General features: G+C 44.6%; 1 long non-coding RNA gene across 3 annotated transcripts; it reads left to right on the forward strand.

Annotated features, from left to right (window-relative positions):
• The first annotated feature begins 2124 nt into the window (after positions 1-2124).
• On the forward strand, positions 2125-7849 carry LOC120707019. 3 transcript variants are annotated; one of them, XR_005688658.1, is made up of 6 exons: positions 2125-2699; positions 2966-3098; positions 3567-4368; positions 4533-4656; positions 6384-6469; positions 6552-7849. It is a non-coding gene; the product is annotated as an uncharacterized LOC120707019 (long non-coding RNA). The 3 variants fall into 3 exon arrangements; XR_005688657.1 differs by having other exon boundaries at positions 2126-2699; positions 3045-3098; XR_005688659.1 differs by lacking the exon at positions 3567-4368 and having other exon boundaries at positions 2403-2699; positions 3045-3098; positions 6552-7843.
• Positions 7850-27957: the final 20108 nt, after the last annotated feature.

A 27957-nucleotide genomic window follows, 5' to 3' on the forward strand; every position in this document is an offset into this window, starting at 1 on the left:
TGGGATTTGGGAACGGGGACATCTAGCGGTGTTTGGTGCCTTCCGTTTTTCGCGCGAAGGGATGAAACTTTTAGCAAGAATGGCAGGAGAGGCTATAGAAGATGCAAAAAATAAATTAAAAATTGGAAAAATGATTGGAGAATAATTGCAAATGGCCGTCCTTTTTTTTACTAATGCACTGGTAAATCCAAACAAAGTTCACGCAAAAATAATATAGCTATAGCTGTTGGAAAATAATAAAATGCAAAAATAATATAGCTATAACTTTTGGGAAATATAATAACACCATGTTTATATTAAACTTTCACGTAAGATGAATAAAGTAAACTAGTAATCGTCTACAACTTTGGTGGCAGAGTGAGATGGATAATGTTAATAAGTAATAATCAGCCTAAATCTTGATATATAGTATGTTTTGCTCTCTCAACCACAAGCTCAATTGTGGCTTGTGCCCTCTCACAATGCAATCCTCTAAGAGACATACGCTTCCTCTAGGTTCGAGAATTAGATGATTTGCACTATTTTTAATTGACCGTGCTAGTATGCACTAGCTAGTCACAATATATATTATTTATTTATACAATGTCAATTTCATAAAAGAAAAATAGGAGCGGAGTCAATATACCTTGTTCATTTTAGTTTTTCCTTGGTTTCTTATTGGACTTTTGAGCAACCGAATGATACCGTGAGCCTTTGTTATGGGCTAATATTAAGTTGAGATTAAGGGGGTACTTAAACAAAATCATGTTGTTAGGGGGCATGCCCCCTGCCGGCCACCCCAGTTCCGCCATGGTGTGCTATGAATACGTACTTTAGGCTAAAAAAATTGCCATTTAAAAATTTTGAATGCCCAGACCCCAAGCCCTGGGCCCGCCCCTGCCCATAGGCCATAGGTGAACCAGTTTTCTCTTATCATCTTCCATTAAGTAATGTCAACAACACTCAAGGACTTCTTTGGTACAATAGCAGTGTATATATTATAGATCCTTGTGGATAATCATAGTTCATTGCATAGCGGTTTATATCTATTTAACATAGACCTTGTTTGTTTCCGATTATAAGCCGATTTGGATGGAAATAAGCTACAATCCAACCCAAATGCCTCACTTATTTTTCGATTATCTGAACCGCTTCTTACTCGGAAATCCTAGATACAACGTGAAAACCGATTCTGACCAACGCGTCACAAAACTCGTGCACGGGAGAAGCGAGCAATTTTCCCCCTCATTTCCCCTCTCTCTCCGATACCCCTCCTCCCCCAACCCGTGCGCTGCCACCCTTCTACTGCGCCACCGCCCCTCTACCACTCGGGCTCCGGCGTGCCTCCTCCCTACTGGAATCGTGCCCTCCTCCCCTGCGTTGCCGCCACTGTCCTTTGCTGCCCGCCCTCCACTACTGCTACCGCACCACCGCTCGCCCTCCCCTACCGACAGCGCTGGAGCTCCACGACAAGGTAGAGGCGGTAAGCCGGCGTGGGACCTCGAGGCGGGGCGGAGGCGGTCGGCCCTGAAGGTCAGCCACGAGTGGTGGAGCACTGGAGCGTGAAGATTGAAGAAGATATAGGATCAGAGAGTAGGAATAGAGTAGGAAGAGAAGAAATATGTTTCAATAAGATTAGTAGGAAAAAAAGTAGGAGAGTATGTTTAACTTTAAAATATATTTGATATTATTGTAATATAATTATCTAGTTAAGATACATAAGCGTAAGAGGGCAAGTTTTCTTCAAGTGCCCAAATTACATTCTAGATTTTCTTTTGATTTCCCTATCTCCTAATCGCACAAAGCCCTATAGAAAATAAGCGGACGATTGAATTTGTTTTCAGTCAGGACGCAGGCATGTTTTCTCCAAGTGCTTAATTTTTTGGCTCCTTAAGCAAGCAGCCACAAGCAGATATAGCCGCCAAGCCTCGACGACGACGCAGCGCGAGCGACTGAAAAGGTGCCGCCCAAGAGAAAACAAGAAAAAGAAAGAAAAAAAAAGAGAAAATCCTTAAAAGACCTAATTGGGGGGCGATTTTAGCTTTACCATTGGGCCACGTCTACATTAATTACCAACCGTCCGATTCGCTAGCCGTCGCCGCGACCTCCGTCCCCCCGGCCTCCATCCTTCCCCTTCCTCCTCCAGCTCCTTGCCGGTGACGCGGCCACGGCACAGACGAGGCCCAGCCCTGGCGGCATGCGTGACGGCCCGGGGCGAGCTCGTCGCGGGCGCCGGCATCTACGAGGGCGGCCCGCGCGCCGCCTCACACCTCCTGCTCCGCGCGGGCGGCCCGGCCCCAGCGCGACCTCGTCGCAGGCAAGTTGTACCCCCATGTGGCGTGTCCTCCGGATCGGCGCGGCCAGCCTGCAGATTCGGCGGCGCCGCCACGCCGCAGGGTCCTCGCAAAGACGAGACGACTGGCCAAGCGCTGCGTCGCGGAGACTGTCGCGGCCCGGAAGCGCACCCGCCAGCTGCTCGGCACCGCGTCTGCGTTCCACTTGCTGGAGGCGGAGGCCAGGAACGCCAAGATGAGGCCCCCCACGCATGTCCAGCCGCTGTCCAAGAAGAAGACCCCGAAGAGCAGCGACTCTAACAGAGACAGGGATAAGCAGCTCAAGCTCACAATGCCATGCAGCTGCCGCTGCAGCAGACACCTCGACACCATCCGCCACGCCATCATCCCAGGATAACAAGAAGGCTATGAAACAGGAGGCGCAAGGTGAGCAAACACACCAAAACACTGCAGATTGGCAGCCAATTCATTATTCTGTAGAATGATTCCTGTCAAATTTGTTGTAGGGTCACCTAGGTTTTTTGTGAGATATAAAACTGAACATGCTTGCATACATAGACTTGAGCTGGTTTGGCTTATGGGAGCATTTTGGTATTGATAAGAAAGCAGCTTCAAATTATATATGCCCAAAATGTTTTTCACGCTTCAATCTGAATTGGAACATCAATATGTTACAATACTTTTGTTTTCAGATATGTGGTTACAGATATCCCAGTTTCTTTTCCACGTATGCTTTGATGGTTAAAGAACATGATCGTTTTTTGTATGAAGGAATCTCTCTTCAAATCAGCTGCTGATAATGCCAAACTGAATTCTGGACACATGGTTAGTTTCTTAACTTTTACCTTGCTAAACTATCTTATTTTTTATGTTTGTAAATAGTTACAACTGAAGTACGAAGTAGAACCTGTTTGCAACTTGTGATGCTAATAAAACAAAGAGAGCTGCATAGAATGGCGCATTCTAGCATATCAAATACAACAGATCAAGCTTTCATGTACAAATTTTGGTCGTTTGACTATTGCTGTGTGTACAGCTCCATTTGATGTCGTGAACACAAGAGCACAATTACAGTTAATATGATGATAAATGCATATGTCACATTCAGAGTTACTTTATATCAGTGAACTAATAACTTGTAATTGGGACATTTATCGTATATGTTGCTTGTATTGATACTACAAGTTGTAGTCCTGCACAAATAGCATCATTCAGTTCAAACTTGAAGTGGATATGTTCAGCAGAAAACTAACGGTTACAGAACAACTGATACTCTGTCTTCGTGTTTATTAGCCACCCAGCTCTGTTAGGAAGTATGACGAAGTTATTCATGCACTAAAACAAATATTTGGGTCGTCTTTACAGGTAGAAACAATTACGACAGGAATATCATGCTTATGAATTTGTGTTAGTATTCATTCATGTAAGAAAAAGATCTTTTGTAAGTATGCAAATTATGAAGCAACAGGTTTCCTCATACGAGATTGACTCCAAGGCTGTGGTTGTGTATATCTGAAGCATATGTATATCTCAAGGTGCTATGTTCTTTATGCCTTACAAATTTTATGGCCAAACAAGAAGGCAGACTCAAAAAAGACATAGAAGCACATGTATTTAAAGAAAATGCTACTCATATGTAATTCACAGTTTTGACAGACCAACACAGACCTAAAATATTATTTATAACTGTACTAATTATAAACTGGTCTACAGGTCATGGCGCGGTGTTACCGCGCCGGTATTTCTAGTTGAATCCTAATTCCTAAACCGCCCCCTCCACTAGAGAGCCGTCACCCCGATCCCATCTCGCCTCCCTGACTTCCTCCATGGATCTCGCGCACCTCGTCCTCCCCGGCACCTCTATCCTCTCGTGGCTCAGCCTCCCTCCCCGACCTTCGCCACGCGGGCGAGCGTGCGGCTCGCCGGCTCCTATCCGGCCTCTTCCTCGCCCGGCGGATCCATCCTACCCCACGGCCTCCTCCTCACCCGGCGGCGCGGCCCTCCTCCTCCCTTGTGTGGACGGCTCCCCGCTGGTGTGCTCTTGCACGGCACGTGCAGGTGCCCGGCATTGAGGCTTGTCGTATGGCCGGATAAGGTTTGGATCTCTGTAACCTGAGTCGTGACGCCAATTTGATGTAGTCTACTTGGTGGTCAATTGACTAATTACTGCCATGAAAGATCATTTTGTTCCGCCAAGTAGACTTTGGTGCATTTTTTGTTCCTGAAAATATTAATTTTATTTTCTTTCTTACATTTAAGTTGCTACGCGAGCCCAAGATAGAAGATACTAGAGAGGCAGCTGATGTCAACAGCTATGCTGCCAAATTCTCCTGGTGATAAATTGGGAAAATGATTGATCCTGGTGTATATATAGCTGAAACAGGTATCTCATACTAGGCTTTTGATATTTGAATTTGCTGCGAGTTGTCTTGTTCGGTGTCTAATCCGTAAATAAGTAGATAACTGCAATGAAATTTGTATTAGTTGTTATTTTTTGGGAGTATGAACTATGTATTAATCACATTAATCAAAGTGAGGCACTGCACTCTATAGGGACTTAAGTTTAATTATGAAGAAGGATCAAACCCCAGAACAGAGAGAAACAAAACATGCACGATGCTTCGGTCAATGGCCTCATTTTTACAAAGAGACATCTTTTCGCACAATTTGTGCAGCATGTTAATGTGTTGAGCAAAAAGTCATTGGATGCTTGGAATCAATAGGAAGGAACATCAATGTTTTTGATGAGAATAGCAGTTTAGCCATTAATCCTCACTACATCCAGTCCTGGTTGGATCTGCCGTATATTATGGGTTGCACTGTTTCTTCAGAAAAATGATCCCTTCATAGCAGCATGTGTAAAGGTTTTGAATGTTCCTATCAGTGATATCACTTAACTCTCCTTGTTTATATTTTTATTGCAAGCCATGATCTATTATAGTGTAGAAACTGCATGTCTGAACATATTGCTGAATGATGATGTGCATGTTCACTTTTTGTAATCAAGTAAATCAACTTTGAATGTATATCAAGAATATTTAAGTGCATCGGCTTCAAGGTTTTAAAAAACGCTAGACGCTAGGTGAACGCTAGCCTATGGTTTAGAGTTTTTTGTGATTAAATGTAGATTAAACGTCTTTTGTAATTAAACGACACTGTGATTAAACGCAACGCTAGGCCAAAGTTTAGAGTTTAATCAAGATTAAATGTAGTTTTAAAACGTTTTTTAAAACAGGGATCGGCTTCTTGACATTTGCTCATGCTTTGAGGTCGTCATCCAATTCAAGAATGGAATCATTGAAAAGCTTATTTATCGGAATTGTGACGTTCGTTCTAATACACATGAATTTATTTGCTCTAGTTTTCTCTTAATTAATTGTACACCGGGCAAATCTAGTGCCCTCATTCAAAACTAATTTCGAGACTTTGATTCACATGTACCCACATTCTAAATGTTTGCTCATTTGATATTTTGAACATAAAAATAAGATTGCTCATATAAATCTTTTGCAAGGACAGCTTGCATTATGATGCGGAGTTACATCCATGTTAACTCAAAATATTAGCAAGCTTTATCCAGGAATCAGTTATGCACATATGCACAAGCAATCGTTCTACCTCTATAATTGGGATCGAGATAGTTCTATGTTGATATTAATGGGTTGCAGATGCAGGCAATCTTATTATTTTTTTACAAGTGATTTTGTCATTTTTAGTTCACAACTCTGAATTTTTGTTTACTTGGACTAATGCATTACTATTCCTTGGTTGGGTCTGAATGCAGTATCAGAGCTTACAGGAAAAAATTATGATATTTCTGTAGTATGTGTTTGTTAAGCTTGTATGAGCTAATATTCCTACTGCATCTGTTGAGTGGTGTATTCCATCATGACTGCCTTAATCGATCTTGAAAACTACCTTATAACATTATATCCTTATGATATGTCTTAGTAGGTGTAACAACACCAATATCATGGCTGAGTGCTTAATACAATATATGGCCGGCATTATTTGATTTTGTATTTTCGAGGTGAAGATATTTATTGAACCCATCATAATATTGGAATGTGATGTGATAAGTTCCATTGAAACCTTTTTTTCCCTTCGCAGATTGCTGCAAGAAGCATTGACCAAAGTGAAGACCAACATTTGAGAAAAGTGTTCTTCCTAATGCGAGTGATACCCGATCGTTTTAGGTAAAAAAATAGAAACTGATTACACCCATGATAGTATTCAAATCTGAGCAAAGTTCCTTCCACAAATTTTTTTCCTATGCAGACTGCTGAAAAGAGTGTCGACCCAAAGTTCCTTCTATATGCAAGCTATGCAAAGTGTTCAGAATAGTGTTACTTCTACTCCCAGTAAAACCCCATCACATCAGGTAAAAAATTAAAATATTCATTACACCCATGATGGAATATCAGTTTAGTTCCTATCACATTTTTTCCTATGCACTGCTGCCAAAAGCACCATCCGAGGAAAAGCAACACCAAACATACAGAAAACTGCTACCAAAACTCCAGCTTCTAAGGCGACGCGAAGTGTTTCTCAGAACAATAAAAATTATATTTCTAGGGTTCAACTTATGAATGCTGCTACCAAACGTGTATGGACAAGAAGCTAGAAGGTATGAAATGCAAATCTCATTTATTCCGGTGGCACTATACATCTGACAGCCAATTCATGTTGGTGGCAAAGAGGTAGTATTTGTACACCCTCTTTGGCAGCAGAACCATACCGAGTTTTATCTAGTTGGAATTTTTGTTATAAGCTCCGCCTACCAATTTGATCATAGTTCAGAGTTCACTCATCTAGTAAAATTGATTACTGAATTGTGATCTGAATTTCATTCTCTACCACTGGATCGGATTAGCACATCCAGAATTCCACCACTTGTTATTTCCATGAAAAATATTTATATTTTCATTTACATAAAAAAGGCAGCAAACTGTAGTACACAAAGGAGGTTATTTTTGTTTGCCTAAACCATTACTGTACATTATGATATGATACAACACTATGGTCATCATAAATCAACTATCTAATCAATGTTGTGGTGTTTGTAATTTTTAAATCTTTATAGGCTCATATGGCTTTGTATCGAATTGTAACCCCTTTTTATATGCAACCTATCTACTGCCCATAGATGTGATGTATCATATATAATAATGTGAGAAGTAATTACTGTTTATTTATAATAAACTAATCAGCCTTTGTTATTCTTGTGACAACATATGTGGCTGTGTTCCGGTTTAAAAAAAATTATGTCTGGCTGTGACTTGCTACTGAAATTTTCTAATGCATATTATTCTTTTTAATTCTGCAGGAAACTTAAACTTGAATGGATCAATCGTACTTGGAGCCATGCCATTGTCAATACAAGGAGTTATCAAATATCGAACAATATTTTCTGTAGCCTACTTAGGATGTGGTTGCGTTCGCACAACACTATGTTCAATTTGGATCCATGTATTCGTCACTTTACATACTATCTACTTTCTCATGAAATATTTTCAATTCGGATAATGTATTGGGCACGTATATTTATGGCTTCAAATCATATTCATTCTGATTGAGTTCTAATTGTTTTCTTATCCAAAAAAGGTTCATTATCCAAAATAAATCAAATACAAAAATCTTTGCAACAAATACCTTTTCTGTTGCAAAAAAAGTATGAATGCAACAATTCTACTTTGTTGCTACAAGTTATTGCCACAATTCTATTTTGTATCAATACATCTTATTGCTACAAAAATTGACTGATGCTATAGTAGTTAATAACATCGACCAATATGTTGTTGCGGCATTTTGTTTTTGCTGCGAACTAGCTTTTGGTTGCAAAAATAATTGCTGCCACCATATATGTTTTCGTGGCAATATAATCTATTACAACTAACTAATTTTTGAAGCCATAGGATAATTGCAATGCAATATATCCATGGCAATATAATCTATCACAACGATGTTGGTCGTGGCCATACAATGTGTTGCCACAGTAGCAGTCTGTTGCAACTCAGTACTATAGCAATGCCTACTTGTGTGGCAATACATTGTGTTGCCACGACATTGGCAGTAGCAACAACTCTCTATTGCAACGTTAAGTTGCGTGGCAATTACAAGTATTGCAACATGACAAAAAAATTATTGCCATGCACCTATTGCCTCAAAAGTAATTGCAACGGGTCGCAACAAAACCTCTATTGTTGCCATTTAAACTTGTTGCAACTATATTAGGCCTATTTCAACGATTTTTGCGCTGTTGCGACAGCCCTAAAATCTAGTAGTGCACCCTGCACGGATGTAGGGATGGACGGAGTGGTTGTGTAGACAAGAGCCGTCATAGCCGCAGATGTTGCAGTATAGTTTGTGGTGGCACTTGACTATTGCTTGTTCCTGTCTGGCTATTTTGAGCCGACAGAGCTGTTGCCATAGACACTTCCAAGGGCACATATTGTATCTGATCTAGCTGTATATAGCAAGGACCCATGCAACCTGAAAACGTGCCTTCGGCAAAAGTCTTGACCACTGCGTTGTGTACCGTGTTGCCTATAACTGTTGCACTCTTGATGAAAGCCTGTGCCACAGCTTGGCCAACCGTGTCCATCATCTTGTTCTCACGTTGAGCCTCTGTTAATGGCTGGAAGGATGGAAGATTAAACTTCTTGATCACCTCGCCAGATCTGGTGACACTATACGAATTGAGGCATTCACGTTTGAACTTCTCCACCAGCTCCTCATATTCTTTCTTTTGTTCTTCTTTGAGCTTGTCTTCAGGAACAGGAATCTAGTTTTCTTCGTTGACTTCAGATTTATCTGTGATGTCCACCATGTTGAAACTTTCGGTCCCACCGTGCATGCCAAAAGATGTGTTGACGCAAAAATCAACACACTAGAATCCGAGGGCAAGTGTTCGCCAAGTCACGAAAAGTCAACCAAGCGTGCCAGTCAATTTGACCTGAAATTGACAAGGGAGAAAACAAAGTCAAATTCGAGAGCGTATCGGCTGGGATTCCGAATATCTCTCATACAAGCGTATCGGCAAGCTTTGCCGATACAGTAGACGACAAAAAGATATTAAATGCAAGCGTGTGGTAAACGAGCGCGTCGGTAAGATCAGCCGATGCACTAAACGACAAAACCATCTTGAGATAGCCGATCGGACGTATATAACAAAATCTAAGCTATGAATGTGTAACTCAGATGATGTAAGCTAAAAACAGATCTAAACCGGCTCTTGAGATAACAAAAGTGTTACTGCAAAATCTAAAGCCGATCTGATATGTTTTTAGATGTGATAATGGCCAAAAAGCATAGGAATACCTACAAATCTAGCCGATATCGATAATTGGTGAATAAATCTAGACGAGATGACAGCGATACGCCCGGATGTCAAAGCCTAGATGAACTCGATAACTTTTTGAATAGATTTGAACAAAGCCACAGCGATACGCCCGGTAGCTAAAGCTCAAATATACTCGGTAAAACGAAAACTCACCAGCAAATCAATTCGCTCGATTGTGAGGCGTCCTTGATCAACTTGAAAGAACTCGTCGAAAAAGAAAAGAAAAAGCAAAGTCGCCGAATAAGTGCAAAGGAATTGTAAATGGTTGTTGTATTGGATGTGTATCAAGTTTTTCTGGTCCCTTACAACTGATATTTATAGCCTAGCACTACCGAGTCCTAGCCGATTACGGCAAACATTACTTGACTATAAAGAAAAGACTTTCTAAAAGATAAACTACTTAAAATATTACAATCGAATCATCAAGATTCTCGTAGAGTCCGGATCCTCTTCTCCTTCCTTGACTTCATCGGCAACTCTCTATGGGCAGAGTACCAAAGCTAGCGAATCAGCATCTTCAAAGCATATTCCTCTGGTCCATCGGACGGACTCCATCGGCCGATTCCAACCCTGTGCATCTTTTGGTTTCTTCCAAATCGGCCACCTTTCCTTCACAAAAATCACCTTCCCTGACACATGTCAAAAAACGGTGTCAACAAGACTTACATGTGGGGCCCGCATGCAAGGTTTAAAACAGAAAAAGGAAGAGGGTAGGGTGGCTAGTTTACTGGGCTCAAAGCAGAGTTGGGTCAGCTCGGAGGCCCAACTCAACTTGGCTCAGTAAAATGGGTTGGCTTGGCCTGCGGCTCGCAGGCCGGCTCGTCCTAACGGCTTCGGTGGAAGGCCAGCTCCGGCGTGCGGCTTGCTGGGCCGATAATGGGCCAGGCGTCTCTTCCGCATCCCTCTCTACTCTCTCTCGCTCTCACTGGTGGGCCGGGGTGTCGGCGCACCCACTGTCTCTGACAGGCGGGGCCCAGGCATCGGTGGCTCCTGGGATCTGGTGTGGCTGGCCAGATCCCGTGTGCCTCGACTCGTGTGCGGGTGGCTGTGCATGTCTTGGCGCAGGTCAGAGCGGCGGCGGGACTTGGCGGCGGAGCGGCGAGGCATGCCGGCAGTGGCTGGGTTAGCTCGATGAGGCTCCACCTCCAGGAGGCGACGGGCTCCCTGGCGGCGCGTTTGGGCTTCTGGGCGGCGATGATGGTGGGAGCAGCGCTGGCTCGAGTAGAGGCTCCCGGCGGTACTACGGTGCTTCATGGCGGCGAACGGCTTCCTCCCCTTCGAGGCGGCGGCTTGGCTCCTTCCATGGCGATGGAGCGGAGGCTCGTCGGTGGCAGAGCAGCTACGGTGAGGTAACGGCGTAGATACACCGGCCATCGGCGAGGTGAGGGCATGGGTCAGGGCTCAGGCTCGACTCGACTCATGCCCGCGGGCGAGGATTTGGGTAGCCGAATCTGCAGCGGCGCAGAGCAGGGCTGGGCGGTGGCGAGGCAGGGACTCGGTGGCCGGGTTGATCTCGCGTTCTGTAGCGAGGACAAGAGCGTCGGGCTCGCGCGTGTGCATGGTGAGCAGGTCAGGCAAGATGAGGCCGAGGCGGTGTGCGGCCAACGCAACGTCGTGGCGACGGCAGCGCGTGGCGCGGCGTGTGCGCGGGGTTTCCAGGGCGTGTGTGCGGCGAGGCAAGAACACAGCTACGGCGATCGGTGGACGACGGCGGCAGCATGGTGCTGCCTTGTTTGTGGCTCCAGGTGTCCGTGGAAAGGGCCAGAGAGGCCGGCATGATGGTCAAGGGCCAAGGAGGTGGTGGCGAGGTGGCTTGTGTGCGCGGGGTCCGAGCATCCCCGGCCCACGGCGGTGGCAGAGGGCTCAGGCAAGGTAGCACCTTGGGCCGCGTTCATGCGCGTGCTCAGCATGGCCGGGCGGTGTTTCGGGGTGCACGTGTAGCGTGCCCGCGACGTCGTGGCATGGACGCGGCCACGGCGCGATGGCGGCGGCGGCAGGGCAGGGCTAAGGAAAAGGCGCGGCCTTTCGACCAGTGCGGGTGCGCGCGTTGTCTCGCGCCTGGCGAGGCCGCGGTGGCGGCGTCGGGCACGAGCAGAGGCTCGGCCGGTGAGGATTCGCGGCGAGGCAAAGCCTGGCGTGGGCGCGATCATGTGCGTGATGTTCCGATGGTGCATGGCCCAAAGGCTCGGCCTTTCGGCCGGCGCACCGCGAGGTGCGTGCGTAGGTGTGATGGCGTGCGCGGCACGGCCACGGTGTGACTGTGGCGGCAGGTTCGTCGGCTCCTGCACGAAAAGGTGGGGCTGTTCCTATGGCTGATCTATAGGCGGCTCATCGGCACACAAGCCGGTAGCAGGGAGGTCGTGACGCTTGGCGATGGGACGACGGCCTACCGGTCTAGGTCGAAGAAGATGGAAACTCAACAAAGCGAATCTGAAATTAAATTGCAAAGACTAAGATGGTTCTAGGACAGTGATATTTTTTTGTAGGGTTTTTGTGGACTCTAGGACAGTGACACGAAACGAATCTAAAGGGAAAAACGAAGGGTAATACCTCACGGTAAACCTGAAATCTGATACCACTTGATGAGGAGTAGGCCCGATCTTCCGAGAGGTAGAGGTAAATTCGATTGGTGGAGTGTGTGACGTTGGCAATCCGGCTTCTAATCAGCACGATTCGAAGTCAAGCAACCGTTACACCACTGCTCTGTTGGTTATCAACCAAGCACAACTTGATTGACCTCGCCGAGAAGGCTTTTCCTGCAAGCGAATCGAAGGACACAAGCAAGAAAGAGTAATCACGCAATCTGAAATTGTAGGTATGGATTAAGTGAATCACAAAAGGGGTTCAAGAACTCGATTCCAAAGGACTAATTGACACAGTGGAGGAGATCAAGAACAGGGACCCTGGATCACTGTGAAAGGACTTGTCGCCACAGTTACAACGAATCAATCTCTGTTTCTTGAAGGAAAACACAAGAACTAAACAAAACCCAACTCTAACAGTAGTGGCTACTGAGTTAATGAGCTAGGGGCGACCTAAGGTTGGGGGCGACCAGGGGTGGAGCACCCACAACTTGGGCTTATGGCCCGACACGATACAAAGCCTGAAAATGCCCAAAACAGGTGTCATAGCAAATTTCTGTGGTCACACAGAATGATACACGAGGATTCAAGATCTGGTACTAGAACCAAAAGAAGCGTATCATTGTCACGATCCAACGCATCCAATATCACCTCATTCTGACTCCGTATGAGGGAGATATCGCCGAAACCGTGCAGGGGTGTTGTCTGAATCCGAGATGAACGTGAAGACCGAGTTGGAGTCGACTTGTAACTTGGAGATGAGGCCGGTTCGTGCATGTCCAGCGTGGCGATGTCCTCATCAAGCGAGGCAGGGAAAAGGGGCACAGTGGCCTCCGCGCATTGTCGCAGAGTGGAGAAGGCGCGGTGCTGGCGTGGATGACGCGAGCGCGGCAGGCCGCACCGGCGCTAAAGGCGGAGGCAGAGCGGGGGAAAAGCAGAGTAGGCGGGCGGTCTCCGTGATGGAGAAAGGGGAATAGTTTCCCCTGACATGTGGGCCTAGGTTGTCGACGGCACAGATGAGAGGTAAGGGGCCGCGGTGCGGGGCTTGGCTGGCTCCCTCGCGAGCTGGGCCGCCGTGGGCCGGGTGGAGCAGGCCGGTTCGGGTTTGGACTAAGGGTAGGGTAGGTTAGCGGGTTAAAGTCAGGGCTTAGTTTTAATTTGAATGACTCAATTCAAATTAAATCCCACACCTCAATTTAATTTACACACAATTTCTCACAATAAAATAAATCCAATTCGAATTTGAATAAACAAGGTAGAGCCAATAAATCCAAATATTCCCACACTAGCAATTAATATCCTTAATTGTATTCAAAAATTTTAATTGCTAGGAATTTTGGAAGGGTAGAAATCCTATTTAAGTGGAAAATTACAGCACTGCCACGAAATTTTTTTGAAATTCACATTTTTCGACTTTATAACTTTCCGGAAAAATCCGGGATGTTACACTCTTCTTCCAGCAAGATCACGTAGCATGGTCCTGCCCCCCAGTCGATCATGCACCGATACCTTTTTTCCAAGACGATCATGAACAGGAGTACGCTCACGTCGGTACAATTCATCACCATGACGTGGCTTCTTATATGATCGGCTGCCTTGACCGTTGCACTTGGGACAATCATCCGCTGATGGCAATGTCAACCCTTCTTCCCAGCAGTAAACGAAGAAAGGACACCTCCAATATTCCTTCTCACGACGTGCCTCCTCCTCTTTGTGCTGCTACCTTTCTCGATCACGCTGGAACTTGTTCAATAGCATCTGAGACGTAACATGTCTGCGTGGTACCAAAGAACGTTCAGCCTCTTCTTGTGGACCCTTCCCTTTGACTTCATCGGCTGTTATCTGCGCCTTTGGATCAATAGCCTCAGATTTCTTAGCCGATGATGACGTCAAGATCTTGGCTTGCGGAAGGCTCTTCTGTTTGCCACATCTACCATGTTGGTGGCAAACAGATGCCGATCGATCTTCATCATACTCTTGGGTGCTTCAAATTTCAGCTTCCCTTGTTCAAAAGCCAACTGAATTTGCTGCCGAAAGACTTTGCACTCATTTGTATCATGTGACGTTGCATTGTGCCACTTGCAGTAATTCATGTTCTTGAGTTCCTCTTCCGACGAGATCTTGTGATATGGCTTCAACTTAATCAACCCTTTCGACAATAACAAGTCAAAGATCTTGTCAGCTTTGGTGATATCAAACCCATACGACTCGGGCTCCTTCTTCCCAAACGGACACGTCATCGGCTTTTTATTATTCTGAATCCACTCAGCCGATGTGACCGTTTCTTGCTCTTCATCGGAATCATGATCAGCATAATACTCGACAAAGTTTACCCTTTTCTGAAAAGGCTTCTTAGATTCATACGATCGAGTCTCCCCTGTCATCCGACTCGCGATCTAGCTGATGCTCTCAAACTCTTGTGATGCATATTTGTCCTTGATGTGTGGCAAAAGTCCGTTGAAGGCTGCATCGGCCAACTGCTGATCTAATAGAACCAAACTATAGCATCGGTTCTTCACATCTCTAAATCTCTGAATCTCTGAATAAAGGCAGCTACTGATTCATCGTTTCTCTGCCTTAAACCAATCAGATCTGTAAGCTTCAGTTCTGTAATTCCAGAGAAGAAGAATGGATGGAACTGCTTTTCTAAATCAGCCCAATATAATATGAAATTTGCTGGCAATGTAGTGAACCAAGCAAAGGCCGATCCAGATAAAGACAAGGAAAACAACCGAACTTGAAGATGGTCCTGATTTGATGCTTCTCCTAATTGCAAGAGGAATCTATTGATGTGTTTCATAGTAGAAACATCCCCCTGCCCTGAGAACTTGGTGAAATCAGGCATCTTGTATTTGTGCGGAAGGGGAATCTGATCATAAGCCGAAGGATAGGAAGTCTTGTACATAATAGACTGCTGCTTTGGCCTTAAGACAAACTGCTCCCTCATTACTTCAACTATTTTAGAGCTCCAATCAATCTGTTGACCAACTACTGATAGTTGCTGAGTAGGAACCGTGTTCGTTGGACCCATGGCTGCTGCAGGTTGTGGTGTCGTATGGGTCATCAGCCGTCGAGCCGATGCCATTTGCTATGCCTGCTGAGCCATCTGGTTAGGAGATTGCTGATACATATGATTAGTTGGCTGCTGACACATCGCCAACGCGGAGCTGGCTGCCGGTTGTGAAGCCGATGGACTAGCCGATTGCTGAGCTGAGGAATCCTCGTATAGTATGTTGACGCGTCGCAAACCTCTAGACAACTGATCATGAAATATCCAGTTGACTCCACCTTGATGAGGAGCTCTTGAAATCAAAATCTGTGAAGGAGTCTTGGGTTGAAGGAGTAATGCAAGATGCTGCTGTGGGGTCATTGGCGGTGGAGCCGATGGGCTAAACTGTGCAGCCATCTGTGGAGTCTATGTATTCTGCGCAATCGGCTGTGTCACCGATGCACCTTGCTGAGGGGTCATCAGCTGAGTAGACGATGTATTGGACTGAGAAGCCATCGGCTGAGTAGCCGATGCATCAAACTGTGCAGCGGATTGTGGAGTAAAGAAATCAGGCGGCATACCATATCCAGTAGCCGGATTCCATCCTTTTGGAAATCCATATGCAGATCCTCCCTGCACAGCTATAGGAATAGGTGGAGGAGTCGAATATATGGGATCTGCTGTAGCAGTTGATATTGCAGTAGTAATTTGCTTTGATGCTTGACTGTTACTTGGTTCTGGTTGGCTATTTGGAGCCGCCAAAGCTGCAGCCATAGCCGATTCTAAAGGAAAATAGTTCATCTGATTCGGCTGTATATAGCTTGGACCCACGCAACCTTGGAACATGCCTTCCACAAAAGTCTTGACTACCGCATTGTGCACTGTATTGCCCATGACTGTTGTGCTCTTGATGAATGCTTGTGCCACAGCTTGAGATACCGTGTCTATCATCTTGTTTTCATGCTGCGCCTCCGTCAATGACTGGAAAGATGGGAAGTCAAACTTCTTGGTCACATCACCAGATCTAGTCGTGTTGAATGATTTGAGACATTCATGCTTGTATCTTTCTACAGCTTCAAGATACTCTTTCTGTTGATCTTCCTTGAGCTTGTTTTCATCAACAGGGACGTAGTTGTCTTCATTGACTTCAGTTTCAGTACTAATTTTCGCCATGTTGAAGCTTCTGGTCCCACTGGGCGTGCCAAAAGATGTATTGACGCAAAAATCAACACACTGGAATCCGAGGACAAGTGTTCGCCAAGCTCCGAAAAGTCAACCAAGCGTGCCACTCAATTTGACATGTAATTGGCAAGGGATAAAACAAAGTTAAATTCGAGAGCGTATCGGCTGGGATTCCAAATATCTCTCACAGAGGTGTATCAGCAGGCTCTGCCGATAGAGAAAATGACAAAAAGATATTAAATGAGAAAAGATGTGTATAATGAATGAGAGCATCGGCAGATTCAGCCGATGCGGAAAACGACAAGATCAGCTTGGAACAGCCGATTGCACGTATGTAACAAGATATAAGCTACGAATGTGTAACTCAGATGATGTGGCTCAAAATAGATCTAAACCGGCTTTTACAATAATGAGATATTATTACAGATTCTAAAGCCGATCTAATGTGTTTCTAAGCAAGTAGATGTGATAATGGCCAGAAACATAGAAAAAACCTACAAATCTAGCCGATATCGATAAATTGTGAATAAATCTAGACGAGAAAAATAGCAATGCACCCGAGATCAAAGCCTAGATAAACACGATAACCCTTGAATAGATTTGAACGTAGCCACAGTGATACACCCGGTAGTAAAGCTCAAATTTACTCGGTAAAACAAAAACTCACCAGCAAATCAAGTCACTCGAATGTGAGACGTCCTTGATCAACTTGAAAGAACTCGCCGAAAAGAAAATAGCGAAGTCGTCGACAGGAAAGTAAATTGCAAGGGAAATTGTAAATGGTTTGTTGTATTGGATGTGTATCAAGTTTTTCCGGTCCCGTACAACTGATATATATAGTCTACGCTGAGAAGTTCTAGCCGATTACGGCAAACACATTACTTGACTAAAAAGTAAAGATCTCCTAATTTAAACTACCTAAAAATCTATAACCAAATCATCAGAATTCTCATAGAGTTCGGACTTCTTCTTCCCTTCTGACTTGTCGGCAACTTCCATCGGCCGATTACCAAACCGCACGGATCAGCATCTTCCTAGAATATTCTTTTGGCCCATCGGTCACGACTCCATCGGCCGGCCCTGATCCTGTGCATGTTTTGGTTTCTTTCAAATCGGCAGCCTTTCCTTCACAATATCACCTTCCTTGACATGTGCCAAAAAATGGTGTCAACAAGAGCCAGTGTGCTCTTCATCTCCCCCAAAGGCGAAAAACTCAAATATATTTTCCAAATTCTCTTTAAAGTTTCCAACAACGAAGTAGAATATGAGGCATTACTGCATGGTCTATGACTAGCAGCATCCCACAGTATCAAGTGACTACTCGTCTACGGTTCCTCCTTGTCGTCCAGCAAGTAAACAAGGAGTGGGATATCAACAAGGAAACCATTGATGCCTATGTGGCAGAAATCCACAAGCTTTACAATAAATTCTCAGGATTAGAGATCCACCATATCATCCGCGACAACAATGTGGCAGCCGATGTCCTGTCAAAGCTTGCTCTGAACGATCGCCGATCAGAAGTCCCCCCAAGAATCTTCGTCCAGGAACTACATTGTGACACCCTAGGTGTTTAAAAGTCAATAATAGAAAAACTAGAACAATGAGTTGAATGAATGTGAGAGCAAGCAATTAATTAAGACAACAAAGAGGCAAAGTCGATTCAAATTCAAATATTGGGCTCACTTTGTGAAGGCAAATAAAGAAGGTTCCAACTATATTTCATGTCGAAATCATCTCACAAGAATATTGTACACAAAAATCTGATACCATTAGTGACATGTGTTAAATGGAAGGTGGGCCCATTTTCATCTCAAATAAACAAACACTAATAAACCTTTTATGGAGATCTTGAACTCTTTAATTTAATTCACAAACCATTGCTTAAATTAAAAGTGTCTGAAACGAAAGTTGTAGATTTTGAAATTTTGAGCAAGTTTGGTATTCAAAAGTTTTTTATTCAAGGCCAGAAAGAAGGAGAAAACTTTTGTTTACAGTTTGGACCCTGAACTTTCCTCTATTTATGCTTTTGCCCCTGCCTGCATCTCTCTCCTCTCTCCCTCACGGCGTCCGTACGCCGCCGGCGTCCAAGGATGGCAATCCGCCCCGGGTTCGGCCAAAACCGCTCCGGTTTCGCCCCTGGCCACTCCAGTTGGGCGCGGGGGCGTGTGCCACGCGCCATGGACCACTTGGACGACTGCCAGCTGCCACGACACCCCCGACGCCCTGCAGTGCCGCCGCCGCCATCTAAACACCTTCCGCCCTATCTGACCCCAATCGGCCTCCCCCAGGCATCGCACTGCATCCCCAGACCCTCCTCCCCCTCTGACATCACCTATAAAAGGGAGTCTCACCCCCTGCATGCGCGCCGACCCGAATGTGAGGCGTCCTTGATCAACTTGAAAGAACTCGTCAAAAAAAAAGAAAAGGCGAAGTCGCCAAAAAAGTGCAAAGGAATTGTAAAGTTTTATTATATTGGATGTGTATCAAGTTTTTCTGGTCCCTTACAACTGATATTTATAGCCTAGCGCTATCAAGTCCTAGCCAATTACGGCAAATATTAATTGACTAAAAAGAAAACACTTTCTAAACGATAAACTACTTAAAATATTACAACCGAATTATCAAGATTCTCGTAGAGTCTGGATCCTCTCCTCCTTCCTTGACTTCATATCGGCAACTCTCCATCAGCTGAGCACCAGAGCTAATGGATCAGCATCTTCTCGACATATTCCTTTGGCCCATCGGACGGACACCATCGGCCGATTCCAACCCTGTGCATCTTTAGGTTTCTTCCAAATCGGCCACCTTCCCTTCATTAAAATCACCTTCTTTGACACGTGTCAAAAAACGGTGTCAACACATGTCCCCCAGATTCGGAGTAATTTGTTTTGCTCCGAAATTAACTCTAATCATAATTGCCAGCATTTAAACGGATCTCTGCCTTTCAAACAAACAGCACACCGTATCCCTATTTTGCCCCTGGACAAAGGTTATAAATGTCTCTACCTCCTTCTCCGCTGGCACTTTTCCTGTAGCATCCCTGCCCTCTCCCTTGCTCAAGAACACATCTGCTTCGCCGCCGCCATTGCAGTCGAAGCATCCTTCTAGGGCTTCAAGGATTCAAGCTTTAAGAACCAATCTTCTGGCAATGGCGTCTATCTCCGAGATCTTAGAGGTACATTCGCCTTCCCCATCTGCATCTCCGCTTTCTACTCCCTCCCTGATTTCTTCAGTCGCATCTCACTTCCGCCTTTACTTTTAGAATCTTAGGGGCAACATAATCATTCTGCTAGAAAACCAATCCAGCATGGTCTGTTTAGGTCCAATGGGTAATCTAGATCCCACTAGCATCATCAATCTGGAAACTAGCAGAATACCCCTGAAACCATCCAACATGAAGCTAGATTGGTCTCAAGCTTTCAGATCTTGGCCAAGCGTCACTCCTAGATGGAGAAACTGGTTCTGTAGAATAGCCAATGTTCAGAGAAACTGGTTCTGTAGAATAGCTTGAATATGTGTTTATCGGAGATGATTAGGAATGAGCCGATGATTATATCAGCTTCTTACTTTTGGTCCGATGCCTTCAACGCGTTCATGTTCAACCATGGACCAGTGACACCAACCCTGATGGATGTTATGATGCTCACTAGCTTGAACATCCATGCCCCTGATAGATCCTTCCAACTGCTAGAAAAGGCTTCTTTCAAGATTGAAACAAAAAGCATCGGTGGATGGAAAGGGTACATCGGCAAGAACATGAAAACTGGATCTGTATCTACCAGAGAGCACACTGGCTTTCTCAACATGTGGCTTGAAAAATTCATCTTTTGTGGCAAACCAGTCGGTCCAACAAATAATAATCTTAAGCTAGCAGAAACTCTAGCCACTGGCAATTCTGTCCCTCTATGCAAGCACCTCCTGGGATCAGTCTATCATCTACTCCATCAAGTATCATCCAGACTCAGAAAGAACCAGCCGATCACCAACCTGGGAGGTCCTTGGTGGTTCATTCAATTGTGGCTGCAAATGTATATGCACAAAATCATGACAGTTGAATTGTCAGAGATAGAATTTCCATCAGAAAACTTCTCCGAAGACGAAGAAACTGTCACTCGCCGATGCACATCATTTGGTGAAGCAGCCATCATGATTGCCAATGATCCCAAAGCCCTTGGCATTACTGACTTCTTCAAATGCTTCTACAATGGCTTCCCAGAAACTTCCTCTATCTGGTTTGCATATCAAGATGAAAAGATTATTTATGAAAACCCCTTCAAACTCCAGCTTGATTCCTGGAAAACTGATGAAGAAGACACCAAGATCATGAAGGAAATAATCTCCCCAAGAATTCTGCCAATCAACTTCACAGCTGGCAAAGATATTCCCAGTTATGAATTCTATAATCCATCAGTGGCAGCCAGACAATTGGGATTCGGCCAAGTCCCACCTTTTCCTTTCTTCGTCGGCAAAGTCCAATTCAGAGGAGCTCTCAACGGCGCCCTCTCTTATGGTCGGCTAAAGGACCTGGAGCCTGATGTAGACATGACACTCCTGGCCGACTGGCAGATCATACCCTTTGTCACCACTCCCTTCGCTCAATGGTGGTCTGAATGGCAAGAGCATATATTCTGTAGAACTGCCAATCTCTACTGCATTGCCTTGAACGAAAACTATCAGGCAGGCAATGATGAGGTATAAAATCAAATCTGCTCTTTGTGTTGTATCATAATATTCTTTACTTGTATCTAACATCCATCTTAACAGGATAACGACAATGATCCTCCAACGACCAGCAGAAGTGGCCAGCCGATCAACTATGCCTTGCCGGCCGACAAGCCCAATATCGGCCATAATGCTCCATCCCTGGCAGATGTAGCCACCGGGAGAAAATGCAAGTTGCCTTACACTAAAGTAACAACTCATAAGAAAAAGAAATCCCCCAGCCAATCTTGAACAGCAATAGCACTCCAAACAGATGTCCTAGTTGATCTTCCTTCTTCCTCTTCAAAAGGTAAGAAATCTTGAATCCTCATGATTTCTTTTCACCTGAATAATGCCGATCATATTTTCGTTCTATGATCAAGATGCCCCTGAACACCAATCTGAAGGAGAGGAAAATCTTCATAACACACCTCCTCACATATCAAATGTTCAGTTATTGATTCGCCCCTTTGACCAATATCTAAACTTCTCACGATTCTGAATCTGATATCCTCTTTGACTTGATCAGGCGCAACATTCACCTTCAACTCCCAGGAAATCTAGGGCAGACTCTCCATTGATATAGGTATGATTCCAGAGCTTGCTCACAAATACATTCTTCATATCTCTGACAATCATCCTTCAGCTTGCCGACCATACACTATCTGAATTATCTGGCCAGCCAAACATTGCAATCCCGAGGTCTTCATCTCAGCCCTTCGTTCCTGCTGGCTCCAATTTAGATGAAATACGCCTAAAGCAAGTAAGTACTTTTTCTCTGGCCGATTTCATCATTCCTTTGTTCCCATCAGCCATTTTAATTTCATCTTCTTTTCAGGCACAAGAATCTCCAAACAACAGTCTATTTTCTTTCCAAATCGGAGCTACTTCTCAGGAGGAAGGAGAAGAAACAACATCGGCCGATCCAGTTGTACTGTCGGATGAGATCAAGGCCAAACTCCAGGAATCCCTCCAATTTCTGAATCAAGACATCGGCCTTTTAATCAAGAATGCTCAGCCGATCCGCACCATTTTGGAAGAACTGGAGGGTAAGCTTCCAGAAGCAATTGAAGATGCACTAACTCCTACAGCCTTCATCGAGAGTTATCGTGCACAATTCAACAAGGCTCAGAAACAACTCGCCGATCGTCTTTAGCAGGAGGAAGTCATCAAACAGAGGGACGACTTCAAAGCTTTGGTAGAATCGGCCATCGGCGAGATCAAATCTCTGAATGATACCCAGGCCAGCATTATGAGAAACAAAGCTGCACTAGAAACTTAACGCAATCGTCTTCTGCGAGAACTCAGTTGGGTAAATCAAGCAATAGGTACTGCAGACCACGACCTCTCTCAGATTCCACCGGCCATCACCAAACTCGAGGAAGATAAGAAAAAATATGCCCGTCAAGCATATCAACTCCAAAAGAGTTTGCAGCCGATTCCTGGTTCGTCGGCAGACAACAATCAAGTGATTGAAAACATTGACCAAATTCGCCTGCTCGCGATAAAAGTAATCCGGGAAGCACTAGGATCACTGTAAAATCACTTCATTGCACTGTAACTTCCAAAACTGGTAAACAACTTGATCTTATCCAGAAACTTGTCTTTATGATTTATTGCTCTAAGGGTGACTCATATCACGGCCATGTTACAACCGATGCATCCAACTTGCAAATCGGGTTTTACATGTTTTTTTGCACTAAAGGTAATACTTCCTAGTATTGGCTATAACTTAAAAATTCGGCCGATACTACAATCGGCCATATCCTTCATCGATCAAGATTCATCCGAAGAATCTCCTGACTTTACTGACGTGACTTCATAATCAGCCACCCGAAAGAAATTCTTCTCCCATGCTTGACCAGAAAGATAATTCATCCGATCATAACTTACTATATGGGCTTCAGCCGATGCAACACTGAATGATGAATCGGCCAATACTATCTCAACAGCATCATCAACCCACTGAATCAAACATTGATGCATAGTAGATGGGATACTACAATTGGCATGAATCCAATCCCGACCCAATAGCAAACTGTATGAACCTTTGCCATTAATAACGAAGAAAGTGGTAGGAAGGGTCTTACTGCCAATTGTGAGATCGACGCATAATGCCCCCAAAGCAGGAGATACAACTCCTTCAAAGTCCTTCAGCATCATGTCAGTCTTCGTCAAATCATCCTGGCTTTTCCCAAGCTTGCGTAGCATGACATAGGGCATTATGTTCACCGCTGCACCTCCATCAACAAGCATCTTCGTAACTGGCTTTCCATCAATGAATCCTTTCAAGAACAATGCTTTGAGATGTTGCCTCTTTTCATCTTCTGGTTTTTCAAATGTTGCCGGCAATGGCTCTAAATTCAACTGAGCCATGGCATCTTCTAACTCAGGCTGGCAGTCTTCATCACATGGTGCCATGAACTCCTTCGGCATTATGAAAACTATGTTAATTGGCTTGGCCGATGATCCAAAATCTTGATCATCATCGGCTCTGGACTTAGCACGCCAAACTTGTGATTTGACTTCTTTCTTGCTCAGAGTCAACTCTTGCTCTTCCTCTATGATTTCCAGCTGGCGTAGCCTCTGAACACGTCACTTCTGAGACCTGGATAGACCTCCTGGACACCACTGATGCTGATCTGTGCGACTAGGTTCACACTCCGGATCTCTTCGCATTGGCTGATCGTCTTGCACTCTGTCATCGGCCATCTGTTCTAGCCGATCATGTGCGGGTACTCTTCTTCCAGTAGGATCACGTAGCATGGTCCTGCCCCCAGTCGATCATGCACCGACACCCTTTTTCCTAGCCGATCATGCACTAGAGTGTGCTCACGTCGATAGGGCTCATCATTATGACGTGGCCTCTTGTATGATCGGCTGCCTTGACCATTGCATTCAGGACAATCATATGCCAATGACAATGTCAACCCTTCTTCCCAGCAGTATACAAAGAAAGGACACCTCCAATAATCTTTTTCACAGCGTTCCTCCTCCTCTCTGTGCTGCTGCCTTTCATGATCGCGCTGAAACTTGTTCAGCAACATCTGAGATGTGATGCATCCATGTGGCACCGATGAACGTCCAGCATCCTCTTGTGAACCCTTCCCTTTGACTTCATCGGCCGCTATCTGCACTCTAGGGTCAACAGCCCCAGACTTCCTGGCCAATGATGATGTCAAAATCTTGGCTTGAGAAGAATCTTTATCTCTAGCCACATCAACCATGTTTGTAGCGAAAGGATGCCCGTCGATCTTCATCATCTTCTTGGGAGTCTCAAACTTCAACCTCCCTTGCTCGAAAGCCATCTGAATCTGTTGTCGGAAGACCTTGCACTCATTGGTGTCATGCGATGTGGCATTATGCCACTTGCAATCTTCATATGCTTGAGCTCTTCTTCCGACGGGATCTTGTGGTATGGCTTTAACTTGATCAACCCTTCCGACAATAACAAGTCAAAGATCTTGTCGGCTTTGGTGATGTCAAACCCATACGACTCAGGTTCTTTCTTCCCAAACGGACACGTCACCAGCTTCTTGTTGTTCTGTATCCACTCAGCCGATGCGACCGTTTCTTGCTCCTCTTTAGAATCATCATTAGCAGAATACTCCACATAATTTATTTTCTTCTGAAAAGGCTTCTTGGACTCATAGGATCGAGTCTCTCTTGACATCCTGGCCGCAATCTGGCTAATGCTCTCAAATTCTTGAGACGCATACTTGTTTTTAATGTGTGGCAGTAGCCCATTAAATGCCACCTCTGCCAACTGCTGATCGGACAATACCAGACTGTAGCATCGGTTCTTGACATCTCTGAACCTTTGAATGAAAGCAGCGACCGATTCATTGTTTCTCTGCCTTAAGCTAGTCAAATCAGTCAACTTCAATTTAGTAATCCCAGAGTAGAAGAACTGATGAAACTGCCTCTCTAGATCGGCCCAATATAATATGGAATTTGATGGCAAAGTAGTAAACCAAGCAAAGGCCGATCCAGACAAAGACAAGGAGAATAAACAGACTCTGAGTGCATCATGATTACCCGCTTCTCCCAACTATAGAAGGAACCTGATGACATGTTCCATTGTAGAAACTTTCCCCTGCCCCGAGAACTTTGTGAAGTCGGGCATCTTGTACTTGTGTGGGAGAGGAATCTGATTGTAAGCCGAAGAATAGGGAGTCTTGTACATAACAGATTGTTGCTTTGTCCTCAAACCAAACTGCTCCCTCATCACTTCAGCTATCTTTGTGCCCCAATCAACTTGCGGTTCAACTATTGGCATCTGCTGAGAAGAAACCATGTTTGCCGTATTGGTCATCATTGCAAGCTGTTGTGGCGTGTGCACCATCGGCGACCCGGCCGATTGTATCTGTTGCGCTTGTTGGAACACCCGATTGGGTGTCTGCTGATTCGCCATCGGCTGTGGAACTGATGGGCTAGCCGACTATTGATCAGTAGATTCCATGTATGGTATGCTGACACACTGTATCTGCCCGGTTGCCTGATTGTGAAAAACCCAGTTAACCCCTTTTTGATGAGGAGATTGCAAAGTCAACACTTCTGAAGGAGACTGGGGCTGAAGCAGGATAGCAAGACGCTGTTGTGGCGTCATCGGTAGTGGCACCGATGCATTAGCTTGTGCAGCCTATTGTGGACTCCATGTACCTTGCGCATTCAGCTGTGTTGCCGATGCATCTTACTGTACACCCATCGGCTGGGTAGCCGATGGATCAGGCTGAGACGTTATCGGCTGAGAAGCCGATGCACTAAACTGTCCCTTGACTGGCGTGGTAAAGAAATCTAGATGCATACCATACCCAATCATCGGATCCCATCCTTTGGGGAATCCCGATGCAGATCTACCCTGCATGGCTGTAGGGATAGGCGAAGTGGTCGTGTAGACAGGAGCCGTCGTAGCCGCAGATGCTGCAGTAGTAATTTGTGGCGGCACCTGACTGTTGCTTGTTCCTGCCTGGCTATTTTGAGCCGACAGAGCTGCTGCCATAGACACTTCCAGGAAACATACTGTATCTAATCTAGCTGTATATAGCAAGGACCCATGCAACCTGGAAACGTGCCTTCAGCAAAAGTATTGACCACTGCGTTGTGTACCGTGTTGCCCATAACTGTTGAACTCTTGATGAAAGCCTGTGCTACAGCTTGGCCAACTGCGTCCATCATCTTGTTCTCATGTTGCGCATCTGTCAATGGCTGGAAAGATGGAAGATCAAACTTCTTGATCACCTCGCCAGATCTGGTGACGTTGTACGACTTGAGGCATTCACGCTTGAACTTCTCCACCAGCTCTTCATATTCCTTCTTTTGTTCTTCTTTGAGCTTGTCTTCAGGAACAAGAATCTGGTTTTCTTCGTTGAATGCAGATCTGTCTGTGATGTCCACCATGTTGAAACTTTCGTGTCCCACCAGGCGTGGCAAAAGATGTGTTGACGCAAAAATCAACACACTGGAATCCGAGGGCAAGTGTTCGCCAAGTCACAGAAAGTCAACCAAGCGTGCCAGTCAATTTGATATGAAATTGACAAGGGAGAAAACAAAGTCAAATTCGAGAGCGTATCGGCTGGAATTCTAAATATCTCTTAGACAAATGTATCGGTAAGCTTTGCCGATACAATACACAACAAAAGAGTATTAAATACAAGCGTGTAATAAACGAGCGCGTCTGCAGGATCAGCCGATGCACTAGATGACAAAACCGTCTTTGAGTAGCCGATTATACGTGTATAACAAGATCTAAGCTACGAATGTGTAACTCAGATGATGTAAACTAAAAACAGATCTAAACCAGTTCTTGAGATAACAAAAGTGTTACTACAAAACCTAAAGCCGATCTAATATGTTTTTAGATGTGATAATGGCCAAAAAGCATAGAAAAACCTACAAATCTAGCCGATATCGATAATTGGTGAATAAATCTAGATGAGACGACAGTGAGGCACCCGGAAGTCAAAGCCTAGATGAACTCGATAACTTTTGAATATATTTGAACGAAGCCACAGCGATGCGCCTGGTAGCTAAAGCTCAAATATACTCGGTAAAACGAAAACTCACCAATAAATTAAGTCGCTCGAATGTGAGATGTCCTTGATCAACTTGAAAGAACTCATCAAAAAAGAAAAGAAAAGGCAAAGTCGCCGAAAAAGTGCAAAGAAATTGTAAAGTTTTGTTGTATTGGATGTGTATCAAGTTTTTTCGGTCCCTTACAACTGATATTTATAGCCTAGCACTATCAAGTCCTAGCCGATTACGGCAAACATTACTTGATTAAAAAAAGACTTTCTAAAAGATAAACTACTTAAAATATTACAACTGAATCATCAAGATTCTCGTAGAGTCCGGATCCTCTCCTCCTTTATTGACTTCATCGGCAACTCTCCATCGGCTGAGCACCAGAGCTAGCGGATCAGCATCTTCTCGGCATATTCCTCTGGCCCATCGGACGGACTCCATCGGCCGATTCCAACCCTGTGCATCTTTTGGTTTCTTCCAAATCGGCCACCTTCCCTTCATTAAAATCACCTTCTTTGACACGTGTCAAAAAACGGTGTCAACAGTGCTAGAACTTAAAATAGTAAACTTTGAAAATTCATACAAATTTGTAGAAAAAACAGAAAAATGCATATCCAGCTGTTTTGGAATCCTTGGAACAAACTATACAAGTTTCGTTGCATGCACATACTGAGATTCTAGCTACATTTAATCTAGGATAAAGATTAGAATAAATAGGTTGAAATTGTTCTAGGAGTTCTACTCAGTAAATATGGGTTATTTTTGGCTGGTGGCTACTTCATACCATGCTTAGCTTTTTGTAAAAGTTCGAGCCCCTGAAGAGATGTACAACCAGATGAAAACCTAGCTCTTGCTAGATATAGG

The sequence above is a fragment of the Panicum virgatum genome, chromosome 5K (assembly GCF_016808335.1).
Source record: "Panicum virgatum strain AP13 chromosome 5K, P.virgatum_v5, whole genome shotgun sequence".
Taxonomy (NCBI): Eukaryota; Viridiplantae; Streptophyta; class Magnoliopsida; order Poales; family Poaceae; genus Panicum; species Panicum virgatum.